At 42.6% G+C, this 17,542-nt stretch overlaps 12 non-coding genes across 12 annotated transcripts; all 12 read right to left on the bottom strand.

Moving 5' to 3' along the window:
- Positions 1-5,056: 5,056 nt before the first annotated feature.
- Positions 5,057-5,129, bottom strand: TRNAV-AAC (transfer RNA valine (anticodon AAC)). The gene has a single exon. It is a non-coding gene; the product is annotated as a tRNA-Val (tRNA).
- A 1,097-nt stretch (positions 5,130-6,226) lies between these two features.
- TRNAG-ACC (transfer RNA glycine (anticodon ACC)) lies at positions 6,227-6,299 on the bottom strand. The gene has a single exon. It is a non-coding gene; the product is annotated as a tRNA-Gly (tRNA).
- Positions 6,300-7,057: 758 nt separating this feature from the next.
- On the bottom strand, positions 7,058-7,130 carry TRNAV-AAC (transfer RNA valine (anticodon AAC)). The gene has a single exon. It is a non-coding gene; the product is annotated as a tRNA-Val (tRNA).
- A 768-nt stretch (positions 7,131-7,898) lies between these two features.
- Positions 7,899-7,971, bottom strand: TRNAV-UAC (transfer RNA valine (anticodon UAC)). The gene has a single exon. It is a non-coding gene; the product is annotated as a tRNA-Val (tRNA).
- A 256-nt stretch (positions 7,972-8,227) lies between these two features.
- Positions 8,228-8,300, bottom strand: TRNAV-AAC (transfer RNA valine (anticodon AAC)). Its single transcript has one exon. It is a non-coding gene; the product is annotated as a tRNA-Val (tRNA).
- A 768-nt stretch (positions 8,301-9,068) lies between these two features.
- On the bottom strand, positions 9,069-9,141 carry TRNAV-UAC (transfer RNA valine (anticodon UAC)). The gene has a single exon. It is a non-coding gene; the product is annotated as a tRNA-Val (tRNA).
- Positions 9,142-9,238: 97 nt separating this feature from the next.
- TRNAV-CAC (transfer RNA valine (anticodon CAC)) lies at positions 9,239-9,311 on the bottom strand. The gene has a single exon. It is a non-coding gene; the product is annotated as a tRNA-Val (tRNA).
- Positions 9,312-9,397: 86 nt separating this feature from the next.
- Positions 9,398-9,471, bottom strand: TRNAV-AAC (transfer RNA valine (anticodon AAC)). The gene has a single exon. It is a non-coding gene; the product is annotated as a tRNA-Val (tRNA).
- A 4,889-nt stretch (positions 9,472-14,360) lies between these two features.
- TRNAV-UAC (transfer RNA valine (anticodon UAC)) lies at positions 14,361-14,433 on the bottom strand. Its single transcript has one exon. It is a non-coding gene; the product is annotated as a tRNA-Val (tRNA).
- A 257-nt stretch (positions 14,434-14,690) lies between these two features.
- On the bottom strand, positions 14,691-14,763 carry TRNAV-AAC (transfer RNA valine (anticodon AAC)). Its single transcript has one exon. It is a non-coding gene; the product is annotated as a tRNA-Val (tRNA).
- Positions 14,764-16,702: 1,939 nt separating this feature from the next.
- On the bottom strand, positions 16,703-16,775 carry TRNAV-UAC (transfer RNA valine (anticodon UAC)). The gene has a single exon. It is a non-coding gene; the product is annotated as a tRNA-Val (tRNA).
- Positions 16,776-16,871: 96 nt separating this feature from the next.
- TRNAV-CAC (transfer RNA valine (anticodon CAC)) lies at positions 16,872-16,944 on the bottom strand. The gene has a single exon. It is a non-coding gene; the product is annotated as a tRNA-Val (tRNA).
- Positions 16,945-17,542: the final 598 nt, after the last annotated feature.

The following is a 17,542-nucleotide window of genomic DNA, read 5'->3' as shown; positions in this document are numbered from 1 at the left end:
TGGGTTAGGAGCATCATCGTCCAGTTCAAAGGTCGGGTGCTCTTTAGCCATCACAAAGTTATGTAGAACCACACAGGCCTTCACCACCTCATCGACTGTTTCAAGTTTAAGATTAATGGCCGTGCCCAGAATTCGCCATCTGGAGACAAGAATCCCAAAAGCACACTCGACAGTTCTTCTGGCCCTGGTCAGCCTGTAATTAAATATTTTTTTGGTGTGGTCCAAGTCACGGCTGGAGTAGGGTTTCAGTAAGTTTCCGCACATTTGAAAAGCCTCATCGCCAACCATTACAAAGGGCAGTGGCGGAGCTTCGGTGTGAGGAAGAGGCCGTGGCATAGGGAAATTAAATTGGTTGCCATTAGTGTTGAGCATTCCGATACCGCAAGTATCGGGTATCGGCCGATACTTGCTGTATCGGAATTCCGATACCGACTTCCGATATTTTTTCAATATCGGAATTCGGCATCGGAATCGGAAGTTCAGTTGATTGACGGCCTGACGTCATCATGATGCGCGGTGTGTGCGCATCATGATGCGCCGTCATTTCGGGCCTTCCGGGGGTCTCTGCCGGCCTGCCGGGGGGCTGTGCCGGCCTGCCGGGGGGCTGTGTGGACTGCCCGGGGTCTCTGCCGGCCTGCCGGGGGGCTGTGCCGGCCTGCCGGTGGTCTGTGCACCCTGTGGGGGTCTGTACCGGCCTGCCGGGGGGCTGTGCCGGCCTGCCGGGGGGCTGTGCTGATGTCCGGGGGTCTGTGCAAGCATCGTCCGATGGGACTACAAGTCCCATCGGGCGATGCCTGCTACCATGACAGTGATTGACACATTAGCCAATGATGGGACAGTAGTAGTCCCATCATCCGGCTAATGTGTTAAATGTTAAAAAAAAAAAAAAAAAAAAATACTACATACATACTACATACATGCTACATACATACTACATGCATGCTACATACATACTACATGCTACATACATACTACATGCATGCTACATACATACTACATATATACTACATACATACTACATACATGCTACATACATACTGCATGCTACATACATACTACATACATACTACATACATACTACATGCATGCTACATACATACTACATATATACTACATGCATGCTACATACATACTACATGCTACATACATACTACATATATACTACATACATACTACATACATGCTACATACATACTGCATGCTACATACATACTACATACATACTACATACATACTACATGCATGCTACATACATACTACATGCATGCTACATACATACTACATGCATGCTACATGCATGCTACATACATACTACATGCTACATACATACCACATACATACTACATACATACTACATACTACATATATACTACATGCATGCTACATACATACTACATGCTACATACATACCACATACATACTACATACATACTACATACTACATATATACTACATGCATGCTACATACATACTACATGCTACATACATACCACATACATACTACATACATACTACATGCTACATACATACTACATATATACTACATGCATGCTACATACATACTACATGCTACATACATACCACATACATACTACATACATGCTACATATATACTACATGCATGCTACATACATACTACATATATACTACATGCATGCTACATACATACTACATGCTACATGCATGCTACATACATACTACATACATACTACATGCTACATACATACCACATATATACTACATACATACAATACATTCATACAATACATACATAGACATACAGTACATATAACATAGAGTAACATACTTACCAATACTTGTCACATTGTTCCCCGAAGCCATTGTCTTTCCGGAATAAATATTAACATAACAAACCACAAAAATACTCACCCACGATCCGAAGCAGTCCACGAGTGTGTCCCACGACGATCTTGGGTAGAGAACTGCAGCATCAGATGATGCTGCCGTTCTCTACGGGCTGCAGGAATCCAATGACGGAAGGTAGGTATCCTTCCGCACTGTATTCCTCCGCCACTTAGAAAAAAAAAAAAGTCCCTAGTCTCACTTTATGCCATTGCTGCGTGGGAATTTCCCACACAGCAATGGCATAAAGTGAGACTAGGGACTTTTTTTTTTTTTAAGTGGCGGAGGAATACAGTGCGGAAGGATACCTACCTTCCGTCATTGGATTCCTGCAGCCCGTAGAGAACGGCAGCATCATCTGTTGCTGCCGTTCTCTACCCAAGATCGTCGTGGGACACACTCGTGGACTGCTTCGGATCGTGGGTGAGTATTTTTGTGGTTTGTTATGTTAATATTTATTCCGGAAAGACAATGGCTTCGGGGAACAATGTGACAAGTATTGGTAAGTATGTTACTCTATGTTATATGTACTGTATGTCTATGTATGTATTGTATGAATGTATTGTATGTATGTAGTATATATGTGGTATGTATGTAGCATGTAGTATGTATGTAGTATGTATGTAGCATGCATGTAGCATGCAGTATGTATGTAGCATGCATGTAGTATATATGTAGTATGTATGTAGCATGTAGTATGTATGTAGCATGCATGTAGTATATATGTAGTATGTATGTAGCATGTAGTATGTATGTAGCATGCATGTAGTATATATGTAGTATGTATGTAGCATGTAGTATGTATGTAGCATGCATGTAGTATGTATGTAGCATGCATGTAGTATGTATATGGTATGTATGTAGCATGTAGTATGTATGTAGCATGCATGTAGTATATATGTGTTATGTATGTGGTATGTATGTAGCATGCATGTAGCATGCATGTAGTATGTATGTAGTATGTATGTAGTATATATGTAGTATGTATGTAGCATGTAGTATGTATGTAGTATGTATGTAGCATGCATGTAGCATGCAGTATGTATGTAGCATGCATGTAGTATATATGTAGTATGTATGTAGCATGTAGTATGTAGCATGCATGTAGTATATATGTAGTATGTAGCATGTAGTATGTATGTAGCATGCATGTAGTATATATGTGTTATGTATGTAGCATGTAGCATGCATGTAGCATGCATGTAGTATGTATGTAGTATATATGTGGTATGTATGTAGCATGCAGTATGTATGTAGCATGCATGTAGTATATATGTAGTATGTATGTTGCATGTAGTATGAATGTAGCATGTATGTAGTATGTAGTATGAATGTAGCATGTATGTAGTATGCATGTTGTATGTATGTAGCATGTAATTTTTTTATTTTTTTTTTACATTTAACACATTAGCCGGATGATGGGACTACTACTGTCCCATCATTGGCTAATGTGTCAATCACTGTCATGGTAGCAGGCATCGCCCGATGGGACTTGTAGTCCCATCGGACGATGCCTGCACAGACCCCCGGAGCCTGCACAGACCACCGGCAGGCCGGCACAGCCCCCCGGCAGGCCGGCACAGCCCCCCGGCAGGCCGGCACAGCCCCCCGGAGCCTGCACAGCCCCCCGGCAGGCCGGCACAGCCCCCCGGCAGGCCGGCACAGCCCCCCGGAGCCTGCACAGACCACCGGCAGGCCGGCACAGACCACCGGAGCCTGCACAGACCCCCTGGCAGGCCGGCACAGCCCCCCGAAAGGCCCGTACAGACCCCAGAGAGGCTGTACAAGGGCAGGAAAGGGTTTTTCTTATTCCGATACCGGAAGTCCCATAGACTTGAATGGGACTTCCGGTATCGGAATCGGCGATACCGATACTTTTTTTAAAGATCGGCCGATACCATCCGATACGATACTTTGAAGTATCGGACGGTATCGCTCAACTCTAGTTGCCATACAACCTCCGGCCCATGTCTGAGTTTTTAAAAGCCTGTGAGTCATTACCACGGCCAAATGCTCCAATGTCCACTGCTACAAACATACATCCGGCATCCGCAATCGCCATGAGTACTATTGAAAAGTACTTTTTGTAATTATAGTACTCAGATCCCGTTCTTTGGGGTTTGATGATCCGTATGTGTTTACCATCAACAGCTCCCAAACAGTTGGGAAAATTGCATACTGTCCAGAATTTGTCAGCAATTTCCATCCACTTTTCAGCGGTGGGCAGGGGCATAAATTCTGGACAAAGAACATTCCAGAGAGCCCGGCAGGTGTCAGCAACAATTCCAGACAAGGTAGAAATTCCAATACGGTACTGGAAGTGTAGTAAAGATAGGGTTTCTCCAGTCGCCAGGAATCTGTGAACAGACAAAGAAGTAAAATTAATATTTATGTATATTATTTTAAAAAACTATAAAATAAAATATTAGTACATTCACGAAAACTAATTACCCAAGGTTTTGAATACTAAATTTAAAAAAAAAACATCAGACCGCACCCCTTGGTTTTTAAAACATACCGTAATGTCACCAGTAGCCGTTCCTCAGGAGGAATCGCACGACGGAGCTGTGTGTCCTGTCTCCGGATGGATTGTTGGACACGAGCAAGCAAATCCATGAAACTTTCGTGGGACATCCGGATACAATCTGTAAATTTCTCCGGGTTTGACTGGAGCTCGCTGTAGAGGGTGTGGTATGCCCCACGGCTCTCCCGGAGTTCAACAATCGGATGTATCCACATACGCCGCCGTCTTCGCTGCCTCTCTCTCTTCCTTTGTTCATGGCAAGCAACTGCATACGTCTGAGCCATCACGATGTCCAAATCCAAGTTGAAGTGAAAACTCTTCCAGCGCAGATCCATGGTCACGAGAAGAATCAAGCAAATGTGAAGAATACTGTAGACAGGGTCTATATATTAACATACCACACCCACAATGCAGTCCCATTGGTCTTGTGTGTTGTTGATTGGTTGTTTTTTCTTTTTTGTGGGGTTTTTCCAAAATCTGTAAAAAAACGCAAACGCACAAAAAACGCATACAAACGCACAAAAACGCTGCGTTTTTTTCCTGCATGCGCATAAAAATGCTTGAAAAAAACGCAGCATTTGTATGCATTTGTATGCGTTTTTTTAATGCGTTTTTTTGCGGGAAAAACGCGCTGCAAAAAGAATCAAGTGTGAGACTAGCCTAACAGCGTGTTTCTGCCCAGTTTCGAACTGGGGACCTTTCGCGTGTTAGGCGAACGTGATAACCACTACACTACAGAAACCTGCTGCGGAAGGTTACTGTGGTCATGACGAGCCATCGAGAACAAAGACTCAACGTCAAAAGCTTTAATATCAACACCTAATGTCATGCTTCTATCCAGTTTCTAACTGGGGACCGTTCGCGTGTGAGGTGAACGTGACAACCATTATGCTTCAGAAACTCCATGCAAAGCTAAAGATGTTTAAACATGCTGAAATGAACTTGAAAAAGAAAAAAACAGCCAGCCAAAGTCAAGAGGTCTTCCTCTATGTCTGAAGACAGGACAAAGTGCAGTTTGCAACACAGGAACCTTTCATTTGTCAGGCTATTGGAGAAAAAGAACAAACAGTGAAACAAAACCATGCTCCACAAAACATTCTCATGCCTTTGTCCAAAAGCCAAAAAGAAAAAGCACCTAGATGCCTGCTTTCGCACCTTGATCCTATCAGGTGTTACTTGAATTAGGAACACTTAGACACTGTCAAAAACACACATGCTTGCCAAAAGCAAAAACGGGTAGAAATAATCACATTGGTAAAAGTAATGCTCATTAAACCAGCAATAGGATATGCTAACTAAGGCTAATTAAGCCAACAATATACGTTTGTGATCAAAATAAAGAAAAGCCACATGTTTCTGCCCGGGATCAAAACAGGGAACTTTCAGGAGGATGGCAAACAGGACAATCACTACACTACAGTAACCAGACAAGAGCGTTTACTGTGGGCATGGCAAGCATTAAAGATCAAGCACTCATTGTCAAAAGCACTAGTTTGCAAGAGGAATGCTGTGTTTCTGCCCAGTTTCAAACTGAGGACCTTTCACGTGTAAAGCGAACATGATAAACGCTACACTACAGAAACCAACCGATTCAAAAAATCAAAAAATGCTGTGGTCATGGCAAGCAATAAAGAACAAGCACTGAAAGTCAAAAAGATCGTTTTCCAAGAGAAAAAGCTGTGTTTCTGCCCAGTTTCGAAATGGGGACCTTTCGCATGTGAGGCGAACGTGATACCCGCTACACTACAGAAACCGGATGCAAGTGCTTACTGTGGTGACAACAAGCAATCGAGATCAAGAACCGAAAGTCAAAAGCTTGGATACCAAAGGGTAACAGCGTGTTTATGCCCAGTTTCGAACTGGGGACCTTTCGCATGGTAGGCGAACGTGATAACCACTACACTACAGAAACCGGCTGCGGAAGGTTACTGTGGTCATGACGAGCCATCGAGAACAAAGACTCAACGTCAAAAGCTTTTATATTAACGCCTAATGTCATGCTTCTATCCAGTTTCGAACTGAGGACCTTTCGCGTGTAAAGCAAACGTGATAACCGCTACACTACAGAAACCAACCGATTCAAACAAACAAAAAATGCTGTGGTCATGGCAAGCAATAAAGAACAAGCACTGAAAGTCAAAAAGATCGTTTTCCAAGAGAAAAAGCTGTGTTTCTGCCCAGTTTCGAACTGGGGACAAGTCACGTGTGAGGCAAACGTGATAACCGCTACACTACAGAAACCGGAAGCAAGCGCTTACTGTGGTGACAACAAGCAATCGAGATCAAGAACTGAAAGTCAAAAGATTGAATACCAAAGGGTAACATCGTGTTTATGCCCAGTTTCAAACTGGGGACCTTTCGCGTGTAAAGCGAACGTGATAACCGCTACACTACAGAAACCAACCAATTAAAAAAAAAAAAAAAAAAAAAAAAAAAAATGCTGTGGTCATGGCAAGCAATAAAGAACAAGCACTGAAAGTCAAAAAGATCGTTTTCCAAGAGAAAAAGCAGTGTTACTGCCCAGTTTCGAACTGGTGACCTGTCACGTGTGAGGCGAACGTGATAACCGCTACACTACAGAAAACGGATGCAAGTGCTTACTGTGGTGAAAACAAGCAATCGAGATCAAGAACTGAAAGTCAAAAGCTTGGATACTAAAGGGTAATAGCGTGTTTCTGCCCAGTTTCGAACTGGGGACTTTTCGCGTGTTAGGCGAACGTGTTAACCACTACACTACAGAAACCGGCTGCGGAAGGTTACTGTGGTCATGACGAGCCATCGAGAACAAAAACTCAACGTCAAAAGCTTTAATATCAACGCCTAATGTCATGCTTCTATCCAGTTTCGAACTGGGGACCGTTCGCGTGTGAGGTGAAAGTGACAACCACTACACTTCTGAAACTCCATGCAAAGCTAAAGATGTTTAAACATGCTGAAATGAACTTGAGAAAGAAAAAAACATCCTGCCAAAGTCAAGAGGTCTTCCTCTATGTCTGAAGACAGGACAAAGTGCATTTTGCAACACAGGAACCTGTCATTTGTCAGGCTATTGGAGAAAAAGAACAAACAGGGAAACAAAACCATGCTCCACAAAACATTCTCATGCCTTTGTCCAAAAGCCAAAAAGAAAAAGCACCTAGATGCCTGCTTTCGCACCTTGATCCTATCAGGTGTTACTTGAATTAGGAACACTTAGACACTGTCAAAAACACACATGCTTGCCAAAAGCAAAAACGGGTAGAAATAATCACATTGGTAAAAGTAATGCTCATTAAACCAGCAATAGAATATGCTAACTAATGCTAATTAAGCCAACAATATACATTTGTGATCAAATTAAAGAAAAGCCACATGTTTCTGCCCGGGATCAAAACAGGGAACTTTCAGGAGGATGGCAAACAGGACAATCACTAGACTACAGTAACAAGACAAGAGCGTTTACTGTGGTCATGGCAAGCATTAAAGATCAAGCACTCATTGTCAAAAGCGCTAGTTTGCAAGAGAAACGCTGTGTTTCTGCACAGTTTCGAACTGAGGACCTTTCGCGTGTAAAGCGAACGTGATAACCGCTACACTACAGAAACCAACCGATTCAAACAACCAAAAAATGCTGTGGTCATTGCAAGCAATAAAGAACAAGCACTGAAAGTCAAAAAGATCGTTTTCCAAGAGAAAAAGCTGTGTTTCTGCCCAGTTTCGAACTGGTGAGCTTTCACGTGTGAGGCGAACGTGATAACCGCTACACTACAGAAACCGGAAGCAAGCGCTTACTGTGGTGACAACAAGCAATCGAGATCAAGAACTGAAAGTCAAAAGCTTGGATACCAAAGGGTAACAGCGTGTTTCTGCCCAGTTTCGAACTAGGGACCTTTCGCGTGTTAGGCGAACGTGATAACCACTACACTACAGAAACCAGCTGCAGAAGGTTACTGTGGTCATGACGAGCCATCGAGAACAAAGACTCAACGTCAAAAGTTTTAATATCAACGCCTAATGTCATGCTTCTATCCAGTTTCAAACTGGGAACCGTTCGCGTGTGAGGTAAACGTGACAACTACTACACTTCAGAAACTCCATGCAAAGTTAAAGATGTTTAAACATGCTGAAGTGAACTTGAAAAAGAAAAAAACAGCCAGCCAAAGTCAAGAGGTCTTCCTCTATGTCTGAAGACAGGACAAAGTGCATTTTGCAACACAGGAACCTGTCATTTGTCAGGCTATTGGAGAAAAAGAACAAACAGGGAAACAAAACCATGCTCCACAAAACATTCTCATGCCTTTGTCCAAAAGCCAAAAAGAAAAAGCACCCAGATGCCTGCTTTCGCACCTTGATCCTATCAGGTGTTACTTGAATTAGGAACACTTAGACACTGTCAAAAACACACATGCTTGCCAAAAGCAAAAACGGGTAGAAATAATCACATTGGTAAAAGTAATGCTCATTAAACCAGCAATAGAATATGCTAACGAATGCTAATTAAGCCAACAATATACATTTGTGATCAAAATAAAGAAAAGCCACATGTTTCTGCCCGGGATCAAAACATGGAACTTTCAGGAGGATGGCAAACAGGACAATCACTACACTACAGTAACCAGACAAGAGCGTTTACTGTGATCATGGCAAGCATTAAAGATCAAGCACTCATTGTCAAAAGCGCTAGTTTGCAAGAGGAACGCTGTGTTTCTGCCCAGTTTCGAACTGAGGACCTTTCACGTGTAAAGCGAACGTGATAACCACTACACTACAGAAACCAACCGATTCAAACAAACAAAAAATGCTGTGGTCATGGCAAGCAATAAAGAACAAGCACTGAAAGTCAAAAAGATCGTTTTCCTAGAGAAAAAGATGTGTTTCTGCCCAGTTTCGAACTGGGGACCTTTCGCGTGTGAGGCGAACGTGATAACCGCTACACTACAGAAACCGGATGCAAGCGCTTACTGTGGTGACAACAAGCAATCGAGATCAAGAACTGAAAGTCAAAAGCTTGGACATCAAAGGGTAACAGCGTGGTTCTGCCCAGTTTCGAACTGGGGACCTTTCGCATGTTAGGCGAACGTGATAACCACTACACTACAGAAACCGGCTGCAGAAGGTTACTGTGGTCATGACGAGCCATCGAGAACAAAGACTCAACGTCAAAAGCTTTAATATCAACGCCTAATGTCATGCTTCTATCCAGTTTCGAACTGGGGACCGTTAGCGCGTGAGGTGAACGTGACAACCACTACACTTCAGAAACTCCATGCAAAGCTAAAGATGTTTAAACATGCTGAAATGAACTTGAAAAAGAAAAAAACAGCCAGCCAAAGTCAAGAGGTCTTCCTCTATGTCTGAAGACAGGACAAAGTGCATTTTGCAACACAGGAACCTTTCATTTGTCAGGCTATTGGAGAAAAAGAACAAACAGGGAAACAAAACCATGCTCCACAAAACATTCTCATGCCTTTGTCCAAAAGCCAAAAAGAAAAAGCACCTAGATGCCTGCTTTCGCACCTTGATCCTATCAGGTGTTACTTGAATTAGGAACACTTAGACACTGTCAAAAACACACATGCTTGCCAAAATCAAAAACGGGTAGAAATAATCACATTGGTAAAAGTAATGCTCATTAAACCAGCAATAGAATATGCTATCTAAGGCTAATTAAGCCAACAATATACGTTTGTGATCAAAATAAAGAAAAGCCACATGTTTCTGCCCGGGATCAAAACAGGGAACTTTCAGGAGGATGACAAACAGGAATCATAGAATCTTAGAGTTGGAAGGGACCTCCTGGGCCATCTGGTCCAACCCCCTGCTCAAAGCAGGATTCGCTAAATCATCCCAGTCAGATGTCTGTCCAGCCTCTGTTTGAAGACTTCCATTGAAGGAGAACTCACCACTTCTCGTGGCAGCCTGTTCCACTCATTGATCACTCTAACTGTCAAAAAGTTTTTTCTAATATCTAATCTGTGTCTCCTCCCATTCAGTTTCATCCCATTGCTTCTAGTCTTTCCTTGTGCAAATGAGAATAAAGTTGATCCTTCTACAATGTGACAGCCCTTTAGATATTTGTAGACAGCAATTAAGTCTCCTCTCAGTCTTCTCTTTTGCAAACTAAACATTCCCAAATCCTGCAACCTTTCCTCATAAGACAGGGTTTGCAGACCGGTCACCATTCTGGTCGCTCTTTTCTGAACTTGCTCCAGTTTGTTGATGTCTTTTTTAAAATGTGGTGCCCAAAACTGGACACAATATTCCAGATGAGGTCTGACCAAAGAGGAGTAGAGGGAAATAATGACTTCACGTGATCTAGACTGTATGCTTCTGTTAATACATCCTAGAACTGCATTTGCCTTTTTTACTGCTGCATCACACTGTTGACTCATATTCAGTCTGTGATCTATTAGTATACCCAAGTCTTTTTCACATGTGCTGTCACTTAGCCCTATTCCTCCCATTCTATATATGTTTTTTTCATTTTTATTGCCCAGATGTAGTACTTTGCATTTCTCCCTGTTAAAAACCATTCTGTTAGTTACTGCCCACTTCTCCAGTTTATTTAAATCTTTTTGAATCCTCTCTCTCTCTTCTCTAGTATTAGCTATCCCTCCTAGCTTTGTGTCATCAGCAAATTTAATCAGTTTACCCTCAATTCCTTCATCTAAATCGTTGATAAAGATGTTGAACAATACAGGGCCCAGGACAGAGCCCTGTGGTACCCCACTTGAGACATTCTTCCAACTGGATGTGCAGCCATTTACGACCACTCTTTGGGTCCGATCACTAAGCCAGCTATGAATCCACCTAACAGTTGCCTTGTCCATTCCATACTTAGTCATTTTTTCAATAAGGATTGTATGAGAGACTTTGTCAAATGCTTTGCTGAAGTCAAGATATACTATATCTACAGCATTTCCTTGATCCAACCAATCAGTGATACCGTCATAGAAGGAAATTAAGTTAGTCTGACATGACTTATTAGTTACAAACCCATGCTGACTCTGTTTGATCACTTCATTCTTATCCAGGTATTGACTTACATGTTGTTTAATAATTTGTTCAAAGATCTTTCCTGGTATAGAAGTCAGACTCACCGGCCTATAGTTGCCTGGGTCCACCTTCTTCCCCTTTTTGAAGATAGGAACAACATTTGCTCTTCTCCAGTCTTCTGGCACTTCTCCTGTTCTCCAAGAATTTTCAAAGATTATGGAGAGTGGTTCAGAAATTTCTTCTGCTATCTCCTTCAGTACTCTGGGGTGTAATTCATCTGGACCTGGAGACTTGAATTCATTTAGGTTAGCTAAGTGTTTCCTCACTATCTTTCTGTTTATAGATATCCTGGATTCTTCTATTCCCTTAATAGGACAGTGAATAACAGTTGGTGTTACATTTCCTTTCTGAGAGAAAACAAATGCAAAATAGGAATTTAAAAGTTCAGCCTTCTCAACATCCTGTCTTACCATTTCATCATTTTCATCCTGTAAAAATCCTATAGCATCTTTGACTTTTCTTTTACTTTTGACATATCCCCAAAATCCTTTATTATTGCTTTTGACATCTCTTGCAAGCCTCAATTCATTTTCAGCTTTAGCTAATCTGATTTGTGCCCTGCAGATTCTGCAGACAGCATTATATTCTTCTTTAGATATGCCTCCCTCTTTCCATTTTATAAACATTTTTTTCTTCCTTTTTAGCATGTGCTTAAGTTCTGTGTTCACCCATCCTGGTTTCCTTAAATGCTTCCTATTCTTCCCTCTTTTCGGAATTGTTAACAACTGTGCTTTGAGAATTTCATTTTTCAAGATTTCCCATCCTTCCTGGACATTTTTGTCTTTAAGGATATCCAGCCATTGGATCCCTCCAATTCTCTTTCTGAATCCCTTAAAATCTGCCTTTCTGAAATCTAACCTTGACGTCTGAGTCTTCACAGGTCTTCCGCCTCTAGTTATCCAAAATTCTAAAATAGCATGGTCGCTACCTCCTAGGGTTCCAGCCACTTTTACCTCCTCAACCATTTCCTCCCTGTTTATAAGGATTAGATCCAAGGTAGCAGTTCCCCTTGTTTTCTCCCCTACCTTTTGGAAGATAAAGTTGTCAGCAAGAGAGGATAGGAATTTCCTTGACCTGTTAGTTTTGCCTGAGAGAGATTCCCAACAAATGTCTGGATAGTTGAAATCTCCCATGACAACTATGTCATATTTTTTGGAGAACTTGGCCATTTGATGCATAAAGAGTTCATCCATATCTTCAGCTTGCACAGGCGGCCTGTAGTAAATGCCTACAATGGTGTCCTTTCCATTGTTCTGTCCTTGTATTCTTACCCAAACAGTTTCCACAGAACTCCCAGTCTCTGAAGCTTCAATCTCTGTGCAGATATATGCGTTTCTAACATACAATGCAACACCCCCTCCTCGTTTATCAAGTCTGTTTCTTGCAAATAAGTTGTATCCTTCTAGTCTTGTATTCCAATCATGTGTATCGTCCCACCAAGTTTCAGTGATTCCAATGACATCATATTTCTTTTCCTGTGTTAGTAGTTCCAATTCTCCTTGTTTGTTGCCCATGCTTTGTGCATTAGTATAGAAACATTTTAGTTTGTGATTGGTTTCTCTTTCTCCAATATTTTTATTAATTAGATTCTTTCGTCTTTGTTCTTCCTTTCCACTTCTATTAGCAGAGTTCTCAATAGCATTTGTCCGGTGTATGGCTTTTTCTGGTCTTTTGCTTCCCTTCCCATGTTATTCTAGTTTAAAGCTCTCCTTACAAGTGTAGCAAGGCGACTTCCAAATACATGCTTTCCAGTCTTCGTAAGGTGCACCCCATCTCTAGCAAGTAGTCCATCGTATAAGTAGTTCACTCCGTGATCCAGAAATCCAAATCGTTGCTGACGGCACCATCGACGTAGCCAGTTGTTCACCTGCAGAATCTTATTCCACCTCCTTGTTCCATGGCCATCCACTAGGAGGATGGAAAAGAAGAACACCTGCGCTCCCAGTTCTTTCACTTTCTTGCCTAAGTCTTCAAAGTCTCTGCAGATGGTTTCCAGGTCATTTCTTGCGGTGTCATTTGTCCCCACATGTAGTAGCAGGAATGGGTAGTCATCTGTAGGTCTGAAGAGTCCTGATATCCTGTCAGACACATCTTTAATTTTTGCACCTGGAAGACAGCACATTTCTCTTGAAGTTATATCCGGTCTGCAGATAGCGGCCTCTGTTCCTCTCAACAGGGAATCCCCCATGACCACCACTCTCTGTTTCTTCTTCACAACATTTTTCTTTCTCCATCCAGGAGGACTCTGAAGGCGTACAAGGTTGCTGTTTGTTGGCAAAGTCTTATCCTGATGTATTTCTTCATCATTTTCCTGCGTGAAAGCCTGGTACTGGTTTCTGAGCAGTATGGGTGCTGACTGCCTCCTGATCCTCCTGCTTCTCTGGGTCACATGTCTCCATTCCTCTGTTTCTTCAGGTGCACTTCGAATTTCTTCTCTTTCTGTAACATGAAGAGATAATTCTGCTCTGTCCAAGAACTCTTCACCTTCCTTAATGATCTTCAACGTAGCCAAACTCTCTTCGAGATTTTGCAACTTTTCCTCCAACAGGGACACAAGCTTGCATTTGTGGCATGTGAAGTTTGGCTTTTCCACTGGTAAGTCTGTGAACATGTAGCAAGAAATGCAGCTCACCAAATGGCTCCTGGCCTCTTCCATCTTGAGATTTCTTAAAAACGATGAAAGATGAGCCAAAATTCGTTTTTTCCGATTTCCTCTTTTCAGCTGCAACGGCCAAAACCCAGTGATCGTTGAGCTCGCGGAGACTCTTCACTTATCCCAGAAGGCACTGGGAATATGCAAATGATCTCCTCAAGACTCTTCCCCTGTAGGACAATCACTACACTACAGTAACAAGACAAGAGAGTTTACTGTGGTCATGGCAAGCATTAAAGATCAAGCACTCATTGTCAAAAGCGCTAGTTTGCAAGAGGAACGCTGTGTTTCTGCCCAGTTTCGAACTGAGGACCTTTCGCGTGTAAAGCGAACGTGATAAACGCTACACTACAGAAACCAACCAATTCAAACAAAAAAAAAAATGCTGTGGTCATGAAAAGCAATAAAGAACAAGCACTGAAAGTCAAAAAAAACATTTTCCAAGAGAAAAAGCTGTGTTTCTGCCCAGTTTCAAACTGGGGACCTTTCACGTGTGAGGCGAACGTGATAACCTCTACACTACAGAAACTGGATGCAAGCGCTTACTGTGGTGACAACAAGCAATCGAGATCAAGAACTGAAAGTCAAAAGCTTGGATACCAAAGGGTAACAGCGTGTTTCTGCCCAGTTTCGAACTGGGGATCTTTCGCGTGTTAGGCGAACGTGATAACCACTACACTACAGAAACCGGCTGCGGAAGGTTACTGTAGTCATGACGAGCCATCGAGAACAAAGACTCAACATCAAAAGCTTTAATATCAACGCCTAATGTCATGCTTCTATCCAGTTTCTAACTGGGGACCGTTCGCATGTGAGGTGAACGTGACAACCACTACACTTCAGAAACTCCATGCAAAGCTAAAGATGTTTTAACATGCTGAAATGAACTTGAAAAAGAAAAAAACAGCCAGCCAAAGTCAAGAGGTCTTCCTCTATGTCTGAAGACAGGACAAAGTGCATTTTGCAACACAGGAACCTTTCATTTGTCAGGCTATTGGAGAAAAAGAACAAACAGGGAAACAAAACCATGCTCCACAAAACATTCTCATGCCTTTGTCCAAAAGCCAAAAAGAAAAAGCACCTAGATGCCTGCTTTCGCACCTTGATCCTATCAGGTGTTACTTGAATTAGGAACACTTAATCTAGTTTCTCACTTGCTTTTTTTTGCAGCGCGTTTTTCCCGCAAAAAAACGCATTAAAAAAACGCATACAAAAGCATACAACTGCTGCATTTTTTTCAAGCATTTTTATGAGCATGCATGAAAAAAACGCAGCGTTTTTATGCGTTTGTAAGCGTTTTTAGTGCGTTTTTACCGCATTTGCGTTTTTTTCCAACATTAGGTGGCCCCTCACACTAACCCAAACCAAGACTTTACTAACCCTAACCCTGACCCTGACCCTAACCCTAACCCTAACCCTAACTAACCCTAACCCTAACCCTAACCCTGACCCTAACCCTTAACCAAACCATACTTAACCCTAACCCAAACCCTAAACCCTAACTAACCCTAACCCTAACCCTGACCCTAACCCTAACCCTAACCCTAACTAACCCTAACCCTAACCCTAACCCTAACCCTGACCCTAAACCTAACCCTAACCCTAACCCTAACTAACCCTAACCCTAACCCTGACCCTAACCCTAACCCTAACCCTAACCCTAACTAACCCTAACCCTAACGAACCCTAACCCTAACCCTAACCCTGACCCTAACCCTGACACTAACCCTTAACCAAACCATACTTAACCATAACCCTGACCCTAACCCTAACCCTGACCCTAACCCTTAACCAAACCATACTTAACCCTAACCCTGACCCTAACCCTAACCCTAACCCTAACCCTGACCCCAACCCTTAACCAAACCATACTTAACCCTAACCCTGACCCTAACCCCAACCCTAACCCTGACCCTGACCCTAACCCTAACCCTAAACCCCTTTAACTAACCCTAACTCTAACCCAAACCCGTAAATTCCATGGTTAAAAAAAAAAAACGCTTGTGCAAAAAAACGCATACATAAGCATGCCAATGCGCACATATGCGCACCCATAGGCTATAATGGCCATTTTTAGCGCAAAACGTGCGCATATGTGCGCATGCGCTTTTTTGCAGGGCCAAAAAATGCAACATGCTGCGTCTGGAAAATACCAACGCATACACCAAAAAAACGCAGCGCATGAAAATCGCATACATGCGCATGGCAGCTCGCAGGTATGCGCACCCATGTTAAATATAGGGGAAAAAACGCATGCGCAGGTTAGCATTTTTTTCCAGCTCTAAAAAACGCAAATGTGAAACCAGCCTTAGACACTGTCAAAAACACACATGCTTGCCAAAAGCAAAAACGGGTAGAAATAATCACATTGGTAAAAGTAATGCTCATTAAACCAGCAATAGAATATGCTAACTAAGGCTAATTAAGCCAACAATATACGTTTGTGATCAAAATAAAGAAAAGCCACATGTTTCTGCCCGGGATCAAAACAGGGAACTTTCAGGAGGATGGCAAACAGGACAATCACTACACTACAGTAACCAGACAAGAGCGTTTACTGTGGTCATGGCAAGCATTAAAGATCAAGCACTCATTGTCAAAAGCGCTAGTTTGCGAGAGGAACGCTGTGTTTCTGCCCAGTTTCGAACTGAGGACCTTTCGCGTGTAAAGCGAACGTGATAACCGCTACACTACAGAAACCAACTGATTCAAACAAAAAAAAATGCTGTGGTCATGGCAAGCAATAAAGAACAAGCACTGAAAGTCAAAAAGATCGTTTTCCAAGAGAAAAAGCTGTGTTTCTGCCCAGTTTCGAACTGGGGACCTTTCGCGTGTGAGGCGAACGTGATAACCTCTACACTACAGAAACCGGATGCAAGCGCTTACTGTGGTGACAACAAGCAATCGAGATCAAGAACTGAAAGTCAAAAGCTTGGATACCAAAGGGTAACAGCGTGTTTCTGCCCAGTTTCGATCTGGGGACCTTTCGCGTGTTAGGCGAACGTGATAACTAGAGTTGAGCGAAACGGGTCGAAAAAATTCAAAAGTCGGGTTTCATGAAACGAAACCCGACCCTAGGATGAGGTCGGCCACGAGGTCAGCGACTTACGCGCCAAAGTCGCGTTTCAAAAGTTTGTTTTGCGCTCTTTTTCAGCCAATCAGGATCCACGGACACTGTGAGCAACGTGATGACCTAGGCACGGGTCACCACCATCTTTCAGAATGGCATGCAAGTGATTGGCTTGCTTTGGTGGGCGTCACAGGGGGTATAAAAGGGCGTGCACGCCGACCACCATCTTACTTCTGCCGATCTTAGTATAGGGAGAGGTTGCTGCTGATTCTGTAGGGAGAGCGTTAGGCAGGGAAGAAGACAAAAAAACTGCTTCTGCTGCTAGCGATTTGGCCTGCACAACACACAAGTCACTGTGTGTGCAGTGTAAGGGGAGGCTATATTGTGGTGTATCAGT

This window comes from Dendrobates tinctorius, unplaced genomic scaffold (genome assembly GCF_039654945.1).
Source record: "Dendrobates tinctorius isolate UK_male_01 unplaced genomic scaffold, ASM3965494v1 ptg000432c, whole genome shotgun sequence".
Classification (NCBI taxonomy): Eukaryota; Metazoa; Chordata; class Amphibia; order Anura; family Dendrobatidae; genus Dendrobates; species Dendrobates tinctorius.
Note: the sequence above shows the minus strand (reverse complement) of the source record. Positions and strands in the feature narration are given on the sequence as shown.